This window comes from Acinonyx jubatus, chromosome B1, assembly GCF_027475565.1.
Source record: "Acinonyx jubatus isolate Ajub_Pintada_27869175 chromosome B1, VMU_Ajub_asm_v1.0, whole genome shotgun sequence".
NCBI classification, from domain to species: domain Eukaryota; kingdom Metazoa; phylum Chordata; class Mammalia; order Carnivora; family Felidae; genus Acinonyx; species Acinonyx jubatus.
Window position 1 is genome coordinate 133,414,259 of NC_069382.1, and position 23,746 is coordinate 133,438,004.

At 36.8% G+C, this 23,746-nt stretch overlaps 1 long non-coding RNA gene and 1 pseudogene across 2 annotated transcripts in view; both read left to right on the forward strand.

Annotated features, from left to right (window-relative positions):
- LOC113598292 (uncharacterized) overlaps window positions 1-23,746 on the forward strand; it is a 235,814-nt gene that overhangs the window by 122,007 nt on the left and 90,061 nt on the right. For both annotated transcript variants that reach the window (XR_008296251.1, XR_003418969.2), the window contains one exon: window positions 1,199-1,289. This is a non-coding gene — a long non-coding RNA (uncharacterized LOC113598292). The remainder of the gene's footprint in view (window positions 1-1,198; window positions 1,290-23,746) is intronic.
- LOC106981369 (protein Mis18-beta-like) lies at window positions 9,001-9,702 on the forward strand (annotated as a pseudogene).

Genomic DNA, 23,746 nt, shown 5'->3' on the forward strand with positions numbered 1-23,746 from the left:
TTTTCAAGAAAGATATATTGATTAACTATAAGATCGAGATAGATTTGGCCTGACAGTGGAAAAGACAAGTTTGTATGGTTGCAAAAAAATGCTTATGCAATATTAATCTCTATTTATGGAGAAGTCTAGATGAACAGACCTGATAAATAAGTATGCATATATCGTAAACTCGCTCAAGGCAAAATTTTATCTGTTAACGCAGAAGCCTCATCACTTTTAGACAGTCATGCTATTTTTTTGTTTCTCTCTCCTCAATGACCACCCCTGTTCTGAAGCCTTGACATTTCCTCTTCCCTCAAGCTCTTTCCTCATACCTTTTTACTTTCTCTTTACTTCCTCTTCTCTCTTACTCAGGGTACATCAACTACTGTAAAAGCCACACACTTGTCTGTATTAATCAGCATAGGTATTGGCTCTAATATAAAGCCCTCAAATTTCAGTGTATTAAAATAATGAGGTAACTTTTTATCCACACAATAATTTAATGCAAGTGTTCCTTGTTGGGTAGATATCCTACTTCCTTACCTAACTTCTGAGCCCAATATATCTACCAAAATTCTAGAATTAATTATTGAGCAGATAGTTCACAGAAGGGGTAAAGTACATTTATTCTAATATTTCTAGCATTCAGCAAAGTGACAGGCATTCATTCATTGATTTAACAAATATTTATTGAGTGCCAACTTTGCATTAGCCAGTGTTCTCAGCCCTGGTAAAGCTGATAAGACAGAAAATGTTACAGTTTTCATGGAGTTTGTATTATTGTGGGGAAAGACAGATAATAAACACATAATCAATGAATGAGATAATAATAGGGCTCTGAAGAAAATACACCTGAGGGATGTGATGGAGCTTGTGCATATGGGAGCTACTTCAGATTGATAGACCCTTTTGAACATATGAGACTTTAATTGAAACCTGTCAAGATGAAGCTGCCTCTACAAAGATCTGGTGAGAGGGTGTACCAAGCAGAGCAAGGAGTGGATGCAAAGGATCCAAGCAGGAATCAGCTTGGTGTGTTCTAGTAACTGGACAAGGATAGAAGATAGGAGATGAATTTATAGAAGTAATGGGGGTTACGTTATTATAGAGCCACACTGGAAGTACTAAGGAATTTGGATTTTATTCTGAATGTGAATAGAAGTCAAATGAGGGTTTTCAGCAGGGAGTGATATGACCTAATATACTTTTTTCAAAGTTGGCTCTGGCTGGTGCATGGAGATGAGATTCTGAAGAGGACCAGAGCAGAAGGAGGGAAATCAGCAGAAGCAGGAGTTGCAGTAATGCAGGTAAAAGACTATGGACCTGGTTGAGGATGATAACAGTGGAAATGCATAGAAATGGACAGATGTGGGCTATGTTTTAGAGTGAGAATTGGCAGGAATAGATTTAGATTTGCCAGTGTGAGCATCTGGATGAATGGTGGTGAGACTTACTGAGATGGTGAAGACCTAATTTGAATAGGCCAACTTTGAGGTACCAATTAAATATGCAAATGGAATTATCAAACAGGCAGGTGGATGTACTGTCTGAAGTATAGGGGAAAGACTAGAACTGGAGGTATCCGGTTTGGGTCATTCACCTCTTTGTAAGATGGCCACGGCAGTCCGTCACATCCCAGTCAAATGGGTACAAAAGAGTCTCCCATACTTTGTCTGTTTCCAAGAAAGAGGAAAGTTTGTCAGACTTATCCTCATACTCATTGACTAGAGTTGCATCACATGACTGTGCCTAAGCCAGCCATTGACAAAGGGAATGGGCTAACCATAGTGGGCTTGGTTAATCAGAACTAGCCCTTAGACTGAGGGTGGAGCCAGCTTTTCCCAATATCTAAGGCAATATGGAGGTGGGTGGATGTATGGACAAATCAAGGGAAGGAGAAAAGATGGGACAGATATTAGGGGTCAACCAACATTCTTGTTAAAGTCCAATTCAGTTTTCTTATCATTAAACAGGACAGTGCATTACCTCACAGTATGTGTGATCTCAACTGAGTCAATGGTATGAAAGCTTTGTAAACCATAAAACAGTATAAAATAGTTAAGTTAGTTTGAATCAGACTGTTCCTAACATTGCTCCATTTCTCTGTTTTACTCAAGGGTTGCTGGTGTTCTGGCAGTATTTGTTATTATGTTGCTTAAGAGTTTCTTTCAAAGGCTTAAGAAATGAATTGAGGATTAAACATAAGTTTAGCTGCCCTTAACATGTTTCCTTTCATCAGTAGACATGTGTTTCCATCAGTAGACATATGTTTTTCCCTTACCATGTGTCACTAATGTTTTTGTCCTTTCTTGTATCCAACACATGAAACATGGAATTATTTTCAAACTTATGAGAAGGAAGTTCATCAGTAAGATCCTGCTGAACTCTTTGAGGCATTCATTTGCCCTTTGGTAGAGAGCAACACATAAGAAAGTGACTTACCTGAACTTGGCTGCTGGCAGAGTTGAAATGATCATTTCTCAATTATTAAGAGCCTAAACGGTAGTAGGTGCTGATCAGAACATATAATAAATGTCACCCCTGATCTAGAATACATGAATTATCAGTTCCAATTATAGGTTTAATGTCCACTGTATTCTACTTGCTTCAAACATTTTTATATAGATATTAACGTATCACAAGTGCTTTTAGGGCAAGTCACACGGCTATATTGTGTACCAACATTTTGTTTTTAGCTATTTGTTCATTTACAAGCATTTGTTGTGTGTCTAACATATGCTAGACCCTGTACTAGGATTTTAAATAAAATAAATATGATCTTTTATTCTTATATTTTATGGGGCATATCCATTAGGAAGGAAGTTAGTAATTACACTAATAATCAGGTATGCATCTGACACTTGTGAGGCCTGGGGCAAAAGGACAAGCGGATGCCATGTATCAAATACTTAATAGTGATGAGCTCTGACATTTGTCCATTTCATGTTTTCTTCTGGAACCTCAAAGCTCACACCCTGGGGAGTTTCCTTGCAACATGGAGGCTAAAGGAGGCTTGCTCTCTTCCAAGTCAGGCCTGCTACTTGTGACCCTGAGTGGCAACAAGAAGCGTCTGGCAAAGGGCAAGAAAGAAGGTGGGCTGTGTCCCAGTTAGTGGACTGAGTCAGACACTGACATAGGAACAGACATTGTCCAGGTGCTGGGAACTGGGCTGGGAGGTCTCATGAGTCACTTTCTCATCCCCTTTTAGGCAGTTGTAGAGGAGAGAGATGGAGTGCAGTCTTCTGGGAAATTCTGTCTGCTTTGGGTGTTCTGGGGCAACAACTTCAAACAAAGGGGACTTCTACTATCTATTTCCCAGAGCAGAGGCTGAGATTTTCTTCTTCCTCAATCGACGCAGGTTCCTTTGTTCTCGACCGGGCATGGTGCAGCTTGCTCAGGACATCCTTCCATAATTCACTCAAAAGTAGACTGAACTGTCAACCATCTTTTTTGGAGACTAAAAAAAATTGTGTTCTTTTTGATATCTGTGATATGTGTGGTTCTGTAAAGCAAGGGGCCTACGACAGAATCCCTCTTGCCTGGGTTTAAGTGTAGTTTGCCGGTAACCTTACACATGCATATGTAGCTACAAGCCATGATAAGGGCTATGAAGGAAGAAGACAGAGAGCTAGGAGGAAGTGTGTACAGGAATGGCCATTTAGAGGAGTGGTGTGTGTGGTGTAGGTCAGGGAAGGCCTCCTGGAGAAAGTTTTAGGTAAGGCTGAGACTAGAGTGTAGGCTTACATTAACACCTAATCTGAGCAATGTTCTCAAGTTAGCTAATACATTTCATGGAAAGTTAGACTGCAACTCAGGTTCTTACAAAATGTAATCTTCATGTTTATTATTTTTTTATGAAAGTAATAACTCTTCATTACAAATCAAGTAATATAGATCTATAAGGTTAAAAAAAATGACTATTTCCTGTAAAACCACCTCTCAGGAGATTTGAAATTAATACTGTGATTTCATTTTCTCCTAGGTTTTTTCTCATATATATACACTAATTTTTTATGTGCATATACAAATAATCACTTATTATTTTGTATCTTTCACTGCTCCAAGGTGGAGCCCTTTGTTCACTTTCATGGTAACCACCAGTTGACCAGTCACCTACTTTCCAGTTCCCGCAGTAGGATCCATAGGGGACTGAACATGTCCAATTTGTATTCCTTCTATGGGTAAACATAATGTAGATAATTAATTACACCTAAAGCTAAGATCCATATAGTTTCTGTGTCATTTATGCATTAACCTGTCTGCTGGCTGTGGTGTGAAATCTAATAGGTTGGAATGAGTGCAACTCAGTTATTGTTCCTTTCCCTAATTTCCCATCATACTACCACCACCACCACCACCATCATCATCATCATCATCATCATCATCATCATCATCGTTTCCCTTTTATTTTCAAATGATGCCTGAGGTTGCAGTGCTTATTCCTCTTTCAATGCCTGGAGACCATCTTCTTTCTCTTTATATTTGTAAACACACTTGAGGCCAGTTCTGTGAGATATGGTCTACACCAAATCATGAACTCTCTCTTGGTCTTATTAGCTGTTATTGTCTATGTTGTTTCTAGGACTGAATTTAGAGAGTCCTAAACCTATATTCAGTTTTTGGTTTTGTTGTTTACTGATGGCGTGAACTTGGACAGGCAACTTCACTTCTCAGTGTTCTCCTTGTAACACAGAATATCAGAGTTCACTCTGACCTCCCCTTAGGGCTACTGAAAGATTACACTGAGATGAAGTGTGTGAAAGATCTTTGTGAACTGTAAAGTTTGTACTAATATTTTCTGGAATAAATTTCTGTTTAACTGAGCAATCACTACTTCTCTCTGCTCTTTTAATGATCATGTCCATAGTCATTCCCTAGAAAGTATGTCCTGAATCAAACAAGACAGAGGATAGAATAGTGTGCCCATTTTATTTCCTCCAACATGAATATACTTTCTTTTAAATATGGAAAAGTTTTACATATGTATAGTTTTATATGTAGCATCCTTTATTTTAGTATATAGCCTAACACTTATAAATAACCACCATACAATTATTTCTCAATTTCAAACATTCCTTCTCTGTGGAAATTCTGATGGTAAGATGAAGGGAACATGCATTTATAATGAGTAGGCAGCTGACTTTTTTTATGGTTGATATAGAATTATGGTCTATTATCTATAGTTTGCTGCAAATAATGCCTAGGAAAGGTTTTAGGTGATTCATTCGGTGGTAATTTAAGTCCCTGCATATTATTATTGTTAATTAATGATAATAAAAACAATCCAAACGTTGGTATAGGGAGAGGTGACATCAAGTTTGATAGACTTTCTTGAGAAGGTTCCAAACACCACATAGATTTGGGGTTTTGTTTGAGCAGCTTTGTTGACCACTTTCATAATCCTGAAGCTGAAGCCAAGATGAGTTATTACTCATTTAATGTGTAGGCTGTTTCCCCCCCCACCCCTAATTGTAAATTATACAATCTCAACCTCTATAGCCAGCAATATCTGACTTTATTGCTTTCCATTTTATGAAAATTAATTACAGCTCACATTCTGACACTGAAATTAAGGAGTAAGCACTAAATCTTATACACAACAATGGGAAATTAAGAGAACATTCTTTATTATCAGAATAAAGGGGGTGCTTTTTCTTCTCTTAAGGCACTGGACTATGAGATAAAATCAGATTTAAACAAGCATTGCTCCTCCTTAACTTGTGTCACTGCAGCGTGAAAGACAGAGTAGAATTATGATATTTTAATTAAAAAAAAACTACAACTCTTTCTATTTTGTCCTGAGGGACATTGTTTTGTGATAGCATGGTAGGCTATGGAACTCTGTCCCTGTAGGCACTTAGTAGGGAGCCAGGAGATGTAGGAGGTGAGACAACTCATCTCTGTACCGATAATGGACCAAATTCACTGGATTCTATGAATTCCTCCAAAAGAAAAAATAACTTTGTAGAGAAAACTATAAGTATAAATAGCAAAGAGATTGAGATGTGTATACGAGTAAATGTGCCCCCTTGTGCTGGTATCATCCTTTGGCCACAGTTTTCACAAGAGCAGCAATTATATATACTATCCAACTTTATAAGTATTTCACAGTTAGTAAAGTATTTTCAAATACACATTTTATTTAGTAATCACAGTAATCCAGTGATAAAATTATTTTGTTTACTTATTTATTTTTATTGAAGTATAGTTGACACACAAAATTACCTTAGATTCAACTTTACAGCAGTGATTCGACAAATTTATATATTATGCCGTGCTTACCGTAAGTGTGGCTACCATCTGTCACCATACATTGCTATTACAGTACCACTGATTATATTCCCTGTGCTGTAGCTTCTATCCCCGTGACTTATTCATCCCGTAACTGGAAGCCTGGATCTCCCACCCCCTTTCACCCATTTTGCCCATCCACCTACCCCCTTTCCCTCTGGCAGCCATCAGTTTGTGCTCTGTAATTATGTGCTCTGTATCAGTCTGTTGCTTTTTGTTTGTTTATTCACTTGTTTTGTTTTTTTAGATTCCACGTATAAGTGAAATCATATGTTGTTTGTCTTTCTCTGCCTTACTTCACTTGGCATAATGTACTCTAGGTTCATTCATGTTGTCACAAATAGCAAGATCTCATTCATTTTTATGGCTGAGGAATGTTCCATTATACACATGCACGCGCACGCACACGCACACACACACACACACACACACACACACACGATGCATTTTCATTCATCAGCAGACACTTAGATTGCTTCCATATCTTGGTTATTGTAAATAATGCTGCAATAAGTATAGGAGTGCATATATCTTTTTGAATTAGTATTTTCATTTTCTTAGGATAAATGCCTAGTGGTGGAAAAACTGGATCATGTGGTACTTCTATTTTTTAGTTTTTGAGGAATCTTCATACTGTTTTCCACAGTGGCTGAACCCATTTTCATTTCTACCACTAGTACTAGAGGGTTCCTTTTTTTCCATATTCTTGCCAAACACTTGTTATTTCTTGTCTTTTGATTCTAGGCATTCTGACAGGTGTGAGGTGATACCTCAGTGTGGTTTTGATTAGCATTTCCCTGATGATTAGTGATGTTGAGCATCTTTTCATGTGTCATGAGAAAGTTAAAGACAGAAGGGGTCAGAAACCTATTCACTTCTTCTCCCCTGTCCTTAGCTACATTCTTTGAGGCACTTCTGTGGCAATCCATGGAGCATAGTTTGAAAACTGATTGCATAAAATTTAAAGTGTTCAATAAATGTTCAAACAGCATTCACTGAGCCCTCCCTGTATACAATCACATAGTAACTGAGAAAGTTCTGTCCTTTCCTGCCACTGACCTAGTCTCTTTCTGATAATAAACAGAAGCATGTCTTTGAAAGACTCTAAAATAAGCATAGCACTGGCATCTGTTTTTGCTTCCTTAGCTAAAAACTAAATGTGAGGCTAAAAATCTTTGACAGGTTTTATTGCCACCATTATGAGGTATGCTGCATTAGATATTTACACAATTTAGGGCGGTGTTTTTGTGTGTGTTGAAATTTATCAGTACTGTATCTTGATACTCTTATTCAGAGGTATCTTGATAGTTACTGCCCCCAAAAGTCAATGTTACTATATTTCACCACTACATTTCAAGTGGTAGTAACTACAGGTTTTCTTGCTATGTGGCTGATCATCCATGTGACCCTCCCACTGGAAAATACCATGTATTATAATGTTTTTGAGCTTCCAAGTTTTGAATAACATATTTCTCCCCCTCATCAACATTCATTGACATACACCCAATATTTTGGATAAATGGTATGAGTCAAGATTATGCCTAGATACCATCAAACGACCTCAGTTCTGACTCCATATCAGAATTACGATAGCTACTGTCCATAAATGAGTCTATGGATTTAAATTTCATTTCATTAATCTAAGTAAATCCATTATTTTCACAGAATGTCTACCATGTGTCAAATGCTATGCTAGCTGCTGAGGTAAAGCAGTGAACAGAAGAGACGCACACTGTCCTCTGTGAGTTTATAGTCTGGTGAGGTAGCCATATTAATAAACAGAGAGCTACTTGTGGTTAATGTGAAAAATCTTTTGAAACAACACAGGGTCCTAAGTCAAAACTTTGAAGAGGAATTTAATTCAGTCTTAGGAAGTGATATTAAAGGACTTGGTGTTAGATAAAGATAAAAATGGTAGGTATTGGAAAGGAACTTTTGGAATACCAGAATATGGGGCTAGCTAAGTCCCTTTCTCAAAAATCAATGATAGAAATGGAAGAAACTTTCAAAAAACAATTTATTAAGGACTCTAGAAACTTAGAAACATTTGTTCAAGAAAAACAACAAAATCTTAAATAACGGTGGGGTTTTAGCTCTTCAGCTCTATTGGTATAGAAGTTGTACCAGGGTAGGGTAAGGGGTAAGAACTACTTGAAGAGGCTGACTTGATTTGGAGCAGGTATGTGCCCTGAGGCATTGTAAGCAGTAGCAATCTCAGTGGCAAACAGTCAGAAAATTCCAGCTTCACAGCTAGCTTGGTGTTGTCATTGAGGTGGGGTAAGCAATAGACATGCATACTAGCGAGAAATTCAGCAGGGAGATCTAGGTAAATAAGGTAGCCATAGTGAGCCTTAAACTCTCACATAGCCTGGGTGGTTTTGAAGGGTGTATGCTTGTAAAAGGCTATGCACATTCCCAAGAGAGACTAGAGAGGACCTAGTTATCTAATGCCCCCTACCTCAACGTGAGGCCTAGAAAATGCACAGGGGAGAATGGGAAAGCCCAGAAAAAGCAAAAGCAGGATAAATGACTGAGCTTTTAAAGTAATTTCTATCTCTTTATTGATGTTTTTTATTTGATGAGTTATTATTGTCATGCCTTCCTATAAATTTTTTCCCAGCTTCATCAAAGCACAATTGACAAATAAAAATTATACAAAGTATGTTTTCTAATGCAGTGGTACTAAATTAGAAATCGATAACTGAAAGAAATTTTGGGAGGGTAGGAATCTATGAAAAATTAAAAAAGAAACACATCTAGGTGTTCAAAACATAGGCGTGGGCTGCAGGAAGATTGGCAGCCTCACTCACATCAAGCAAAGCTGCTGTGGGGTGACTTTTGCGATGGTGCTAAGAAGGCAACTGTTTTATACAGTTTCTATGGAGTGGGACACACAGGTGGTGAATGGGTCCTTGCTGCTTGACCCTGCGGGCCTGGAGGCAGAGGAGCCAGGATCCTGCCCCATGGCTGTCATCCTGCAGCCCGAGAAGTGCACTGTGTTCCAATGCACATGGTGTGCTATGCTGTGCTCGCTGATTCTGCACCTCTCCTGGGACCTGTTGCAGTCCCTTGGATCTGTAGTTTTCTATAGAGTCACAAATGACATGGTATGGGAAGCTCCCTTCCTAGTTGGCATTGAGGGTTGGTTCAAAGGGAGCACTTACAACCTTGTATTCTGTATTACCTGTGGGACTCCCATTGGTTTCCATTTGTATTCTACCCATGCTGCCCTGGCTGCTGTCTCAGTGACAAAATGATGTGCTCTTAAAAACAAAAGTCACAGTAAATGAATCTGAGATAGATATTCACAACTTTCTACCAGAAATTGTTGCAGAGCTGAAAGAGAAGATAATGTTAATGCATGCTCATTTAAATTCACTGATAATTCTGAAGGAAGTAACTCCCGACTAGCCCAAGCCAGAAAGCTGATCCAGAATCAAAACTTAAGTGTGGGGTCAGGCCTAATTGCAATCTTCAACAGCAGGCACTGTTTCATCAATTCTCAAGAAAGATTGGCTTCAAGAATGGATGGGAAATGGGGTTTATTATTATTACCTCTACGTTGATTTTCTAAATGATTTGTGAAGCTGTTTCTAGAAGATGGAAAGCTTAGAAGCCTCTGTCCAGGTTTTATAACTATTTGCCTTAAGAACTTATTTTAGCTTGTCATTTTCATAAATACTTATTTCTGAAAACATCTTTTATTGCAAATTCAGGTTAAGAGACAATGTCTTGTCAATGCTCTCATTTAAAGATGCACCGTTGTTATGACAATAGAGTTGTATTTAATGTTGAAAAATAAAGGAAATGCATCTACAGAACTCATGGGTCAAAGAGAAGTCACAAGGGAAATTAGAAAATAATATGAATTGAATGAAAATGGAAACACAATTATGGGATTGCTAAAACAGTGTTCAGAGGAAATTTTTATAGTGTTAAACACCCATATTAGTAATGAAGAAAGATCTCAAAAAAATAACCTAAGGGACTAGAAAAAGAACAGAGCCAACTAAACCTAAAGCAAGTTGAAGGGAGGAAATAAAACATATATCAAAAAATGGAAAACATAAAAACAATAGAAGACATCAGTGAAACCAAAAGTTGGTTTTTTTGGTAAGAAAAAATTTTTAAAAATTGCCAAACTTTTATAGAGACTCAGCAAGCAAAAAAGAGAGAAAACTCAAAGTCAGGAATTAAAGAGGGGACACCATTACTGTCCTCACAGAAATGACAGTTTGTGAGTTTCTAAAAATGTGTCCATTTCTTACAGATTGCCCAGTTTGCTGGCATATAATTTCCTTAGTGTTCTCTTATAATTGTTTGTATTTCTGTGATGATGGTTGTGATATCCCATATTTCATTTGTGATTTTTATATGTTTGGATCCTTTCTATTTTCTTTTTGATAAGTCTGGCTAAAGGCTTATCTGTTTTGTTAATTCTTTCAAAGAACCAGCTCTTTGTTTTGTTGATCTGTTCTACTATTTTTTTGTATGTGTTTGTTTCTATATCATTTATTTCTGCCCTACTCTTTATGATTTCCTTCTGCTGGCTTTAGGCTTTATTTGCTGTTCCTTTTGTAGCTCCTTTACGTGTAAGTTTATATTGTATATTTGGGACTTTCTTGAGATAGGCCTGAATTGCAATATACTTCCCTTTTAGGAGTGCCTTTGCTGCATCCCAAAGGTTTTGGACTGTCATGTTTTCATTTTCATTGGCTTCCATGTATTTTTTAAATTTCTTCTTTAATTTCCTGGTTAACCCATTCATTCTTTAGTAGGATGTTCTTTAACTTCCATGTATTTGAGGGCTTTACAAATTTTTTCTTTTGTTTGACTTCAAGTTTTATAGTGCTGTGATCTGAAAATATGCATGATATGATTTTGATCTTTTTGTACTTGTTGAGGGCTGATTTGTGACCCAGTATGTGATATATTTTGGAGAATGTTCTGTGTACACTTGAAAAGAATATATTCTGCCGCTTTAAGATGAAATATTATGAATATATCTGTTAAGTTCATCTGGTACAGTGTGTCATTTAGAGCCATTGTTTTCTTGTGGATTTTCTGCTTAGATGATCTGTCCATTGTTGTAAGTGGGGTATTAAAGTCTCCTACTATTATGGTATTATTGTAAATGGGTTTCTTTATGTTTGTGATTAATTGATTTATATATTTGGGTGCTCCTAAATTGGTAGCATAAATATTTATAGTTGTTAGATCTTCTTGATGGATAGACCCCTTAATTATGATATAATGCCCTTCTTCATCTCTTGTTAGTCTTTGTTTTAAAATCTAGTTTGTCTGAGATAAATATGGCTACGTTAGCTTTCTTTTGATGTCCATTAGCATGATAGATGGTTCTCCATCCCCTCCCTTTCAATCTGAAGGTGTCTTTGGGTCTAAAATGAGGCTCTTGTAGGCAGCATATCAATGGATCTTGCTTTTTTGTTTTTTGGTTTTTTAAATCAATTTTGATACCCTATGTCTTTTGATTGGAGCATTTAGTCCATTTACATTCAGAGTGATTACTGAAAGATGAATTTAGTGCCACTGTGTTACCTGTAGAGTTGGTGTTTCTGTTAATGCTCTCTGGTCCTTTCTAGTCTTTGTTGCTTTTGGTTTTCTTTTTCCCTCCACTTAAAGAGTCTCCCTTAAAATGTCTTGTAGGACTGAACTCCTTTAGGTTTTATTTGTCTTGGAAACTCTCTCTTTCTCCTTCTATTTTGAATGACAGATTTGCTTGATAGAGTATTCTTGGTTGCTTATTTTTTCCATTCAGCGTATTGAACATATCTTGTCACTCCTTTCTGGCCTGCCAAGTTTCTGTGGACACATAGGCTGTGAATCTGATCTGTCTTCTATTGTAGGTTAAGGACTTTTTTCTCTTGCTGCTTTAATGATTCTTTCCTTGTCTGTGTATTTGGTGAATTTCACTATGATATGTCTTGGTGATGGCCAGCTTTTGTTGAATTTAATAGGAGTTCTCTGTATTTCTTAGAGTTTTATGTCTGTGCCCTTCCCCATATTAGGGAAGTTTTCAGCCAAAATTTACTCACATAAACCTTCTGCCCCTTTTTCTCTCTCTTCATTTTCTGGGACTCCTATGATATGAATGTCATTCCATTTTAATAAATCACTGAGTTCCCTAATTCTGCCTTTGTAATCCTTGACCTTTGTTTCCCTCTTCTTTTCAGCATCATTATTTTCCATACTTTTATTGTCTATATTGTTCCTCTGCTTCATCCATCCTCATTTTTATGGCCTCCATTTGGGTTTGCATTTCAGTTATAGCACTTTTAATTTTGGCCTGACCAGATTTTAGTTCTCTTATCTCTCCAGAAAGGGAAACTCTGGTGTCTTCTATGCTTTTTCAAGCCCAGCTTGTATCCTTACAATTTTTGTTTTAAATTCTAGTTCAGACATCTTACTTATATTTGCATTGATTAAATCCCTGGCCACCATTGCTTCCTGTTCTTTCTTTTGAAGTGTACCCCTCTATCTTTTCATTTTGGAGGAAGAAACAACAACAACAATAATACAATGAAATAAAAATTCAAAAATTAAAATAAAGGAAGCTAGATCCTAGGTGTGCTTTGGTTTGCTTGTTAAGAGAAGCTGCCATGTTCTCTCCCTCAAATTATGAAGATTGTTCTATTAATCCTCAGATTGATTTTCTAGGTGTTCAAAATGGTTTGGTTTTGCTCTAGCTATGTTCAAGGAATAAGACAAGCCCAGAGTCCCTTACTATTCTGACATCTATACTCCTCCTGCCCTTGCAGAACTGAAAAGGATTAAAATAAATTCCTATGAACAACTTTATATCAATAGATTAGAAGACTTAGATAAAATGATCAAATTCTTAGACACAAAGTACCAAAAATAACATGAAAAAATAGAAAATTCAAATATATTTATAAAAATATAAGGAAATTGAATAATACTAAAAGTACTTCCGCAAAGTAAAGTCCAGGTTCAGATAGCTTCACAGATGCATTTTATCAAACACATAAAGAATAAATAATACCAATCATTCCCAAGCTCTTCCAGAAAGTAGAGGGGAGGAGGAATACTTCCCAACTCATTCTACAAAATGAGAGTTACTCTGATATCAAAGCCAGACAAAGATATTGCAAGAAAACAAAACTATGGACCATCATTCTTTATGAATGTGGATGCAAAAATTCTCAAGAAAATACTCTCAAGCTGAATACAGCAACATACATAAAGGATCATATACGATGACCAAGTGGAATTTATTACAGAAACACAAGGCATATTTCATATCCCAAAATCAATTTTAGTGTAATTTACCATACCAATAGAATAAAGGACAAAAGCGACATAATCATTTCAATGGGTGCAGAAAAAGAACTTGACAAAATTGAATACCCATTCATGATAAAAACTCTTAACACACTAGGAATAGAAGGGAACTCTGTCAAGCTGATAAAGGACATTTATAAAAAGTCTATGGCTGATATAAGATTTAATAATGAACAACTGAGTTCATTCCTCCTAAGATCAGGAACTAGGCAAGCATGTGTGCTCTCACCACTTTTATTCAAAATTATACTGTATATTCTATCCACCAAAGTCGGACAGAAAAAAATACATAAAAGTCATCTATTAGAAAGGAAGAAGTAAAACTTTCTTTATTCAGAATGACTGATTCTATATGTTGAAAATATTATGAATATACAAAGAAACCTATCAAGCAATAAGTGGAGCTCGTAAATTAGAACAATTAGACAAACTGAAAGTAACAATCAAGTCTTTATTTACTAAATGTGACCAAGCAAGCAAGAGGCAGAATGAGGCACTTGCTCTCAGTGTTCCATTTTCTTCATGGAATGGTTTTGGACATGGGTCAGGTGGATACAGTACAGATGGGTAACAGTACAGGGGGCTACAGTACAGTTCTGAATGGATGCTGCCTCTTATGGGCCGGAGGAGGGGGTGGGGAACGAAGAAAAGGAGAAGGAAAAAGGCTAAGAGTAGGAAGGTATTATGTTAAAATGGGGCAAAGTGCTTCAGCCAAGGGCCCTGATAAGGAGGTCTCAGAAGAGATACAGGGAAAGGGCCTCATTTCAGGCCTCCAATAAGGACACCTCTGAATGAAAGTACCTTGGTTAAGAACACAGATATGCATATGAGCATGGCTGGCTCAGATTGGGGAACTGAGTTTTTGGCTGTAGGATTAAGAAAACTGCAATGCATTGGTTGTACACCAAGGCTGGTATGAGAATGGAAGCTGCTCTCCATGAGGCCTGCCAGACCAAGTCTATAATTGTTTATAGTTAGGACTGAAGGATCACACATAGGATTTTGACCTGGAGTCAGAATCCTCAGAAACTACAACTAAGAAATGAGTTCAGCCAGGTTATTTGATACAAGATCAATATACAAAATTCAATTGTGTTTCTACATAGTAGCATTGAACCCTCCAAAAATGAATCTAAGTAAACAATCACATTAAAAATAACATCAAGAAGAATAAAATACTTAGGGATAAATTTAATTTAAAAAGTGCAGATGTGTACACTAAAAACTATGAAACATTGTTGAGAAATATTTTTAAAAATCTGAATAAATTATGAGATATCCCATGTTCATGGATTGGAAGACTCAATAATGTTAAGATGGCAATTACCCCTACAATGCCATATAAATTTAGTGTAATAGCTATCAAAATTCCAGCATGCCCTTTTTTTTTTTTTTTTTTTGCAGAGATTGATAAGCTAACCCTAAAATTCACATAGAAATGTAAGGACACAGAATAGCCAAAAAAATTTTGAAAGAGAAAAGGTTGGAGGACTTACACTTCCCAATTTCAAAACTTGCTACAAAGCTCAGTAATCAAAATGTGTGTACTGGCATAAGGATAGACCTATCAGTGGAACAGATTTGAAAGTCCAGAATAAACCCTTACATTTATGGTCAGTTGATTTTTGACAAAGATACTAAGCCAATTTAGTGGACAAAAGGTTAGTATTTTGGACAAATAACTAAAGCAATTGGATATCTACATGCAAAAAAATGAATTTAAAATCTTATCTCCTATTATATAAAAAAAATCAATTCAAACCGGATCATAGATTTAAATACAAAAATAAAATTGCAAACCGTTAATGAAACCATAGAAGAATACCTTTGTGGTCTTGGTTTTGGCAACAAGTTTCAGATACAGCACCAAAGCATAATTCGTAAAAGAAAAATATTGATAATTGGACTGACTTTATCACAATTAAAACATTTTGTGCTTCAAAAGGGAGCTGTTAGGAAATTGCAAAGGCAAGACACAGAATGGGGAGAAAATTTTTGCAAAGCATATATTTGATAAAGGACACTCATATCTAGAATGTATAAATAAATTACTCTTATAACTCAATAACCAGGTGACAAAACTACAATACAATCAAAAGAAGCTGAATACTTCAAAAGCTTTTACTGAAAAAGGCATACAAATAGCTAATCAGCACATGAAAAGATGTTCAATATCAGTAGTTATAGAAATCCAAATTAAGACTATTATGAGATACACATCTAAGAGATCCACTAAAATAACTGTAGTCAAAAAGAGACAATACCAAGTGTTGGTGAGGATGTGGAGAAATTGGAATCGTCACACACTGCTGGTGGGAATATATGATGATACAGCCACTCTGGAAAATAGTTGGGCAGTTTCTTGAAAAGTTAAACATTAATTTGTCATATAACCCATAATTCTACTCATAGGTAACTGCCCAACAGAAATGAAAACATCTATCCACACAAATACTTTTACATGAATATTCATACCAGCACTAATTGTAATCATCTATTTGGAAACAATTCAAATGTACAACTGGTGAATACATGAGTAAAAGTGGTACATACAATGGATATTGTATTTAGTAATAAAAAGGGACCAACTAATGATACATGATACAACATAGATAAGATTCAAAAATATTATGCTGAATGAAAGAAGTCAGACACAAAAGACTACATATTGTATAATTCTATTTGTATTAAAAGCCCAGAAAAGGCAGAGACATTAAGCAGATTATTAGTTGCCTGGGGCTGGGTGTGGGAATGCGAATTTAGTGCAAAGTGCCACAGGATCTTATTGAGATGATGAAAATGTTCTAAAACTGGATTTTGATGATGGATGCACAATTCTATAAATTAGTAAAAATCATTGAATTATATACTTAAAAGAGAAAAGAAAAAAAATAGGTATGGGTCAGGTGAAGATATGAAAGAAGAATAAAGAGCCATAAGGAATAGCACCTGCAAAGGCTAGAAGCCAAGAAAGTACTTCAATTTGAGGCACTAAAATAAATTCAGTATTGGTTGTAAATAAAGTACAAGGGACACTGAAAAAGTAAAAGGCCAGATCATGAGCCCTATAAGCCTAGTTAGGAAGAGAGGACTTTATCCCAATAACCACACCAATTCTTCAGTGGATCTGTATACAGTTGACTCTTGAAAAATGCAGGGGTTCGGGGCACCAACCCCCTTGCAGTCAAAAATCCACTTATTATAAATTTTAGCTCCCTCAAAATTTTACTAATAGCCTACTGTTGACCAGAAGTCTTTCCAATGACATAAACATTTAATTAACACATATTTCATATATTAAATATATACTGTATTCTTACAATAAAGTAAGCTGGAGAAAATAAAATGTTATTTAAAAAATCATAAGGAAGAGAAAATGCATTTATAGTACTATACTGTATTGAAAAAAAATCTGCATATTAGTGGACCCATTCAATTCAAACCTGTGTTATTCAAAGGTCAACTGTAGTCAGATTTTATGGTACAACTTAGGGAAATAATGTGATTGTAATAATTATTTAGGTAAATATAGTAAGAACAATTAAATATAAAAGCTCAAGCTCCAGATTTATTGTGATTTTACAACTTTGAAATGAAAATAAACCATATTTATTTTCATTGAGTATGAATAAAAGAGCTCCAAAGAAGTGAAATTAAAACTTTTAAGTTTCAGTTTATATTTTATGGTTATTAAAGCAAAGTATTTCTATTGGTTGACTATTAATCTAAAGCAAAATTTTCACAAGGAGTAAAGTTAAATCCTTTACCATACTGAAAAACTGAATTCTCAAATTTCAAAAAAGAATGAAATATTTTAAAGAAAGGCCCAATTGAAAATATCTACTTGTTCAGGGCATCTGGGTGGCTCAGTCAGTTAAGTGTCTGACTTTGGCTCACAGTTTGTGGGTTTGAACCCTGCATCAGGCTCTGTGCTGACAACTCAGAGCCTGCCTCAGATTCTGTGTCTCCCTCTCTCTCTCTGCCCCTCCCCAACTTGTGCTCTTTCTTTGTCTCTCAAAAATAAATAAATGTTAAAAAATTTAAAAACAAATCTACTTGTTCAACATTGATGATAGTGGCTGATAACTTTGACAAAAGAAGAGAATTACCATATATATCATATATGTTATATTTTTAAATATGTACATATTACTCAGCACATCAATAACAAAAAAACCAAGTCAGAGAATTTTTGTCACATGAAAACCTGGTTGAATTTGGATTTTGGTATATGTTTTAACTTTTTGGTTCTTGAAGACTTAAAATTGTAAATAGCATTTATATAAATCTTCAAAGTTTTTATTTTCAGCACCTAGTTCTACTTTCAGTGTGAATTTTTAAGTGTAAATTTCACTTCAGTTTCAAAAGAGAAAAGGAAATGGGCAGCATATCCAGAATTAGTCAAAGAGAGAAGCTCTATGTAAGATGTGAATCCTGACATCAAGATACAGAATCTATCTATTGTCCTTCCCCCTCCTTCTCATCAAACCCAACCCCCTTCCATAAAGCACTACTGTCACCTGACTGGTGGTTGTCAGATTTCCCCTAAGTCAACTTTCATCCTCAAGTCCATCTTGGCTTTTCTCTCACCTATGATCCCTTGTCTCTCTAGAGTAAAGGCAACCAGGCTGAATAAAAGCAACAGGGTGATTGTGTGATGGGGACCAGTGGTTCCCAGACACTGGGTTAAGAGGCCACCAAATTGATTTCACTTGAGAGCAAATTCAGATCTGAACCCAGTTTTTCAGGGGTGAAAGAGATCTATTGATTTTCGTCACAGTCAGTTTAAAACTGAAATGATCACCATTTTAACTGTGTTGGAGTTAACGGATCTATTGGAAATGAGTACATTGCCACTGGAAGCTGTTGTTCTTTCAATTGAATTCTATATTGTACATCGTAGATGAAAAATAAAGTAATAAGACAATGAAAAGCAGCTGGGAAATTCTGTGGTGGCTGTTTTTTACCTCTCCAGGTAAATGCAGGAGTGAGGGAGGGAGAACAGTTAATTGCAGACTACATACAATACCTGAGTCCTCCCTCAGTGGAAACAAGTCACCTAAGCCATGAGCAGATCTGTCTATGAGACTGAAATAATTTCTGTAAACACCTGAACCATGTTAGGTTGTTGAGGGTCTGTGAAAAGAAAGAGCCCTCCCAGGGTGTACGGAAGAGGCATCTCGGATAGTTGTAGGTTTTAGGGAGTTTCTTTGCAGAATTTGGTTTGGAGCTCAATACTGAACTTTAAACATAAACCATACCAAGTGAGTATACATAAATATTAGACTGTCTCTGGAAAGTATAAATAGTATTACTATATTTGTGAATGAATGTAAATTTCAGTTCATAAAAGTTACATTTCTATATTAGCCCTTCCTCTTAGGAGGTGTCAGCATGAAAACAACTTGAAAGCTTTTCAGTTTATTGGTGTTCACAATTGGCCATCCTTACCCTCGCTACTTGAGAAATCTTTTCAGGTTGTTTCCTGGAGATTTAAATTTTCATAAAGTCAGTCTTTACCTAGATAAAATTTATTGTCTAGGTTTTTTGTAAGTAAACAAATAGAATTCACCACTTTTCTAAAAAAAACAAAAACAAAAAACAAGACTGATCTCTGTTTTCTTTAGTATTCCAATATTAAGCCATTCTGGTAACTTTGTAACACACTTTTTATCCAAGCAATGATTCCGTTCATCAATTACAAACATGATTTTTTTTTATTGCTGTAAGCTCCCCTTACTACTCATCTTCTTTCTCTCTCATTTTTAAATCATTGTCATCATTACCATTGCCATTTCTTCATCATTCTTCATTTCTAAGACTCCACTTTATAAAATATATTTATATATTTGTGTGTACATGAGTGTGTGTGCACATATATGTGAAACATTAAAATATATGTACAATATTACCATCAGTGTGATCATGATATGGGTGGTAGTTGCAGTGGTAGTAGGCAGAAGGAAGGGAAATAAAATCTATTACAGTCCTTTTATCCATCAGACTTTGTTAGGTAATTGATTTATGATGCCTCACTTAATCTTCACAACAAAAATGTGAGGTGCATATTATTATTGCTCTTATTTTACCAATGAACAAATGGAGAGTCAAAGAGTCTAAGTAACTTGTTGGAGATGACCTCACTAGTAAGTGGATTGCTGGCAAGACTTTTGGAAGAGTCAACCTCTGTTCTTCCTCAAAACTGTACTGCTCCCAGGAATTCCTGCAAAGCAGTTTGACTGCGCATGATGGTCCAGTCCTGAAACTCAAAGGATGCATCTATCTGGCAAGATAAAGATGTTTACAGATCAGCACTGCTTCACATTACAGTGGCTTCATCGCAACAGTGTATACATCACTAGGTTGTGGTTGAGTACTCTCATGGAGAAAGTCTGCAATTGAATTTTGTCAACCAAAAGTTACAGTTTGAGCTGTCTGGTAAATAGATCTGTTACTGAAACTGTATACATTAAGACAGGGCTTAGCAGCTAAATTTATCCAGAAAAGCATTCCCACGAGTAAATTAACAAGCATTAAAAATGTCAACGCCCATCTAAAGTTCTTTATCAATGACTTAAAAGGGATTCCTTGATCACTTGAACAGTACAATATATCTTATTCCTTTATGTACTACTTTCATTTTACACAGTTTACTCTGAGTAGGTACAGAGCATTTTGAAGTAATTTTTCTACATGAATAGAGTGAAGAGGGAAAAGTTCAAATCAGATTTTATAGAGAATAATCAGTCAAGGGGTAGATTGTGCCCAACCAAACGTTAAAGCCAGGTGGATAGAAGGCTGTGGTGCCATGGCATGGTGCAAGAAGAGTCCAGGAAAATTCATCTGGTTCTTTCTTGAATAAAGGTCAAGGTGGAATCTATAAAGGTTCCAAATTTCAAAATTGAGTAAGTGAAATTATATTAGCTCTACTAGAATGCGCCACTCTTGCTTAGCCTGGGCATGCATTAGTATCACCTGTGGAATTTTTATCACATCCAGAATCTCACTGCAGCTCTCCTGATTTGGGGTTTTGGAATCTGTGTTTAAAAAGCCCCCCTCCCCAAAATATTATGCAGAGAAGAAAGAAAGAAGAAAAAGGAGGAGGAGGAGGAGAATAAAGCAACAATAACAAATCAAAGAGGGTAAAGCGTTAACAGTGGGTAATACTAAGCAAAGGGTAGCAGTGCTCTGCTGGAGCCAGTGTGAACTTGCTTGTGATTCTGTGCATCTTTTCCCAACCAGTGATTTCACATTGGTAGAGAGTGTTTATACCATAGAAGTCAGAAAATGCAACAAATTGGGGCTTTTTTCCTTTTTCCTATAAAGGCCTGTTCACCAGAACACCATTGGGTATGTGGCTGCTCTTTGTAAAAATGATAATTTCTCTAAAAACAAAACCAAACAAAAAGACCCTAAACACTCTTCTAGTGATGCTACTGCAGCCTGCCTGACATCTTCCCCAAAATTGGGATTTGGAAAGTATTGCACTTGACAGTAAGTTTCTTGAGGGCATGGGCCATGTCTACCTATATCCCAACTATATGCCAGATGTAGCCTGGTTCAGATATATGATGGACAATAAATACTTGTTCAGTAAATGAATGAAGTTCTCATATGAAAACATTTTATCCTACCCATGTGCTACCTTAATTTGGGATGGGTATCAGAGACCAAGCAAGGGAAGAAGATGAAAATACATAGTTAATATTCTGTACAAAACTTCTGTTCACTCCTGTGGGGAGAAGGTATTTAGCAAATGGAAAGGATAAGGTCCAAAATTAATCCCATCTTAACCTCAGGAAATGCATAAGGGAAGAAAATTCACATTACTGATTACACACTGCTACCTGACAGATAGAAATGAGATAATAAGTAGATATTGACTTCTGTTGAGGTGAACATCAAGATCTATTGACCTGAGAGGTAAATATTGACCGAGGTGAAGTCAAGGTCAATATTTGCCTCAAAGAACAGGAAATCTTAATGCTCACCAATATATAAAGGTTATATGTGAATTTTTACATACATTTTCTAGGCATAACATCATGAAAGCTCTATATTTTCTCAAGTAATTCACAAAAGTCTGTTTTAAAAGTTAAGTTCTATCAATGATAACTTTAAGAAATAAGAATTTTACTTTCTTCTCTTTTGTTGACTTTTGCTGAAGCCGTTAGTTAAGGTGATTTGATGTGGTCTGTTTCTGGTACAGCAAAGGTTAACAGAGTTTAATAGAACTCAAACCATCTCTTTGGAGGGCACAAAGAACATCTTACTGAATCATCATGCTTACCAGTGACATATCCTTACAACTGTCTTTACCAAGCATGAGTTACAGTCTTTCTTTCTGCAACAGCACATCTTAATCGCAGCATCCTGAGCATTTAGGTCTGAAAGGGTATTCGTCTAATTGTTAGATTCTAATTTCTCTTCTGGCTTCAAGGTGGACTCTGTCAAAAGATGACCGTGGGCTGGTAAATTCTGATCATCACGGATCTCTAAATGAAGTTATGGTATAGGCTTCAGTGGTGGGGAAGAAGGATGAGTTTTTGAAGGACTGGAGCATTTTAGTTGCTCTCCATTTCTGTCTTCCTTGGAGAAGCTTCCATTACTACTGCTAGAAACTTGAAATCATCCAGAACCTAATGCCCAACAACTGTCAGTTCCCCTAGTAATAGAGTGCTCAGTCCAAGCCAGGAGTGAGCTCCTTCTTCATAAACTCAATAACTGCTATCTCCCCCAGGTTACCATTACCTAGTGCTGCCATTACTGGTGTTAAATCATGTACATTATTGAGTCATGTATATGCAATTTAAACGGAAGTATCCTTACCAAGCTTCCTTTGTTACTCTGCTTGTTTCTTCTCAACCTAACTTTCAGACTAAGAAACAAAATTAGAGGTCATTCAAAGCAAATAAAATGTCAGTGCATTGCAACAACACGTATTTGGTGTCTCAGCTCCGTTTGAATTCTGCTAAGCTCCATGAGGGCAGAGACAATGCCCCATGCGTCTTCATTCCTCTTACAGTACCTAACACTGCCCTGAGGATAGTAGACTTTCAGCAAAGACACGCAGAAAGGATCAAGTGAGTGAGTAAACATGAAGGCCCTCCTCATTGTCTTGTTACTTATTCTCTCCTTCTACCTCAAGGCATTTGCAGAAATGTCAGGAGCATGGAATTAACAGCATATATAGCCAATGCACGGATTTTTAAATCCCCACCCTTGTCCCCTCCTTCACTGGCTGGGCTCTAATATATGCATTGCCTGATTTTCATACATGCTGATTGCATAGCGATTTATTCTACAAGTGCCAGGGAGAAGAGTCACCCCTGGACTAAATGTAAAATCTTTATTCTCACCAATGTCTAAGTCATTGTTTTCTTGCGGCCGAGATCATGTGGCACACATTATTAATAGCTCTGGTCTCTCCACCACTTGACACAGCGCTCCAGCTGTCATTCTGTTCCCTGGCTCGTATGATTCTTGCACTGGTGAAGTGCCAGGCCCGGGCCTAGCCCATCAGTCACTGTCACCCACCACCCAGTGATGAATAGCCCGGCCGTCGCCGTGGCGAGGCCTGGGCTCTGATTCACACACGCCTGACTTTTACCAACTTCAGCACACCAGCTGAGGCCTATCCCAGCTGAGGAAGGCCGCAGTGACCTGGAAATGGCACCGCCTCCACTCCCCAGCGTTCCCCCGGCCCTCCCACCCCCAGATTAGTTAAAAATGAAACAAATCCTAATGTGATCATGTCACTAATTATGCATTTAATTCAGTTATAAGGAGCTAATGGCTCCCTCAGTGACAGCTTTTACTGCTAAAAGGCAATTCATTCCTGAAACGGAGAAATCTAATTACACAAAATGCTTCATCCTAATCCTTTCAAAGAATAATCTTATTTGTAGACATTAACATCCCAGATGCTGCTGCTGTTTGTCCATTATGACAGTGTTTGTCCTGAATAATGTATAAATAGCTCTTTCTGGACAGTTGCATGTCACTAAATCAATACAATTTGCTGCCTTCTGTTACATTAAGTCGGCCTGGGCAGGCTGGAGAAAATTAACCTTTTGTTTTCCTCCCCTCCCCCTTTCTCAAAGGGCTTTCAGAATTAGAAATGAGAAAAGGATCAAAGGGGACTGGGGTG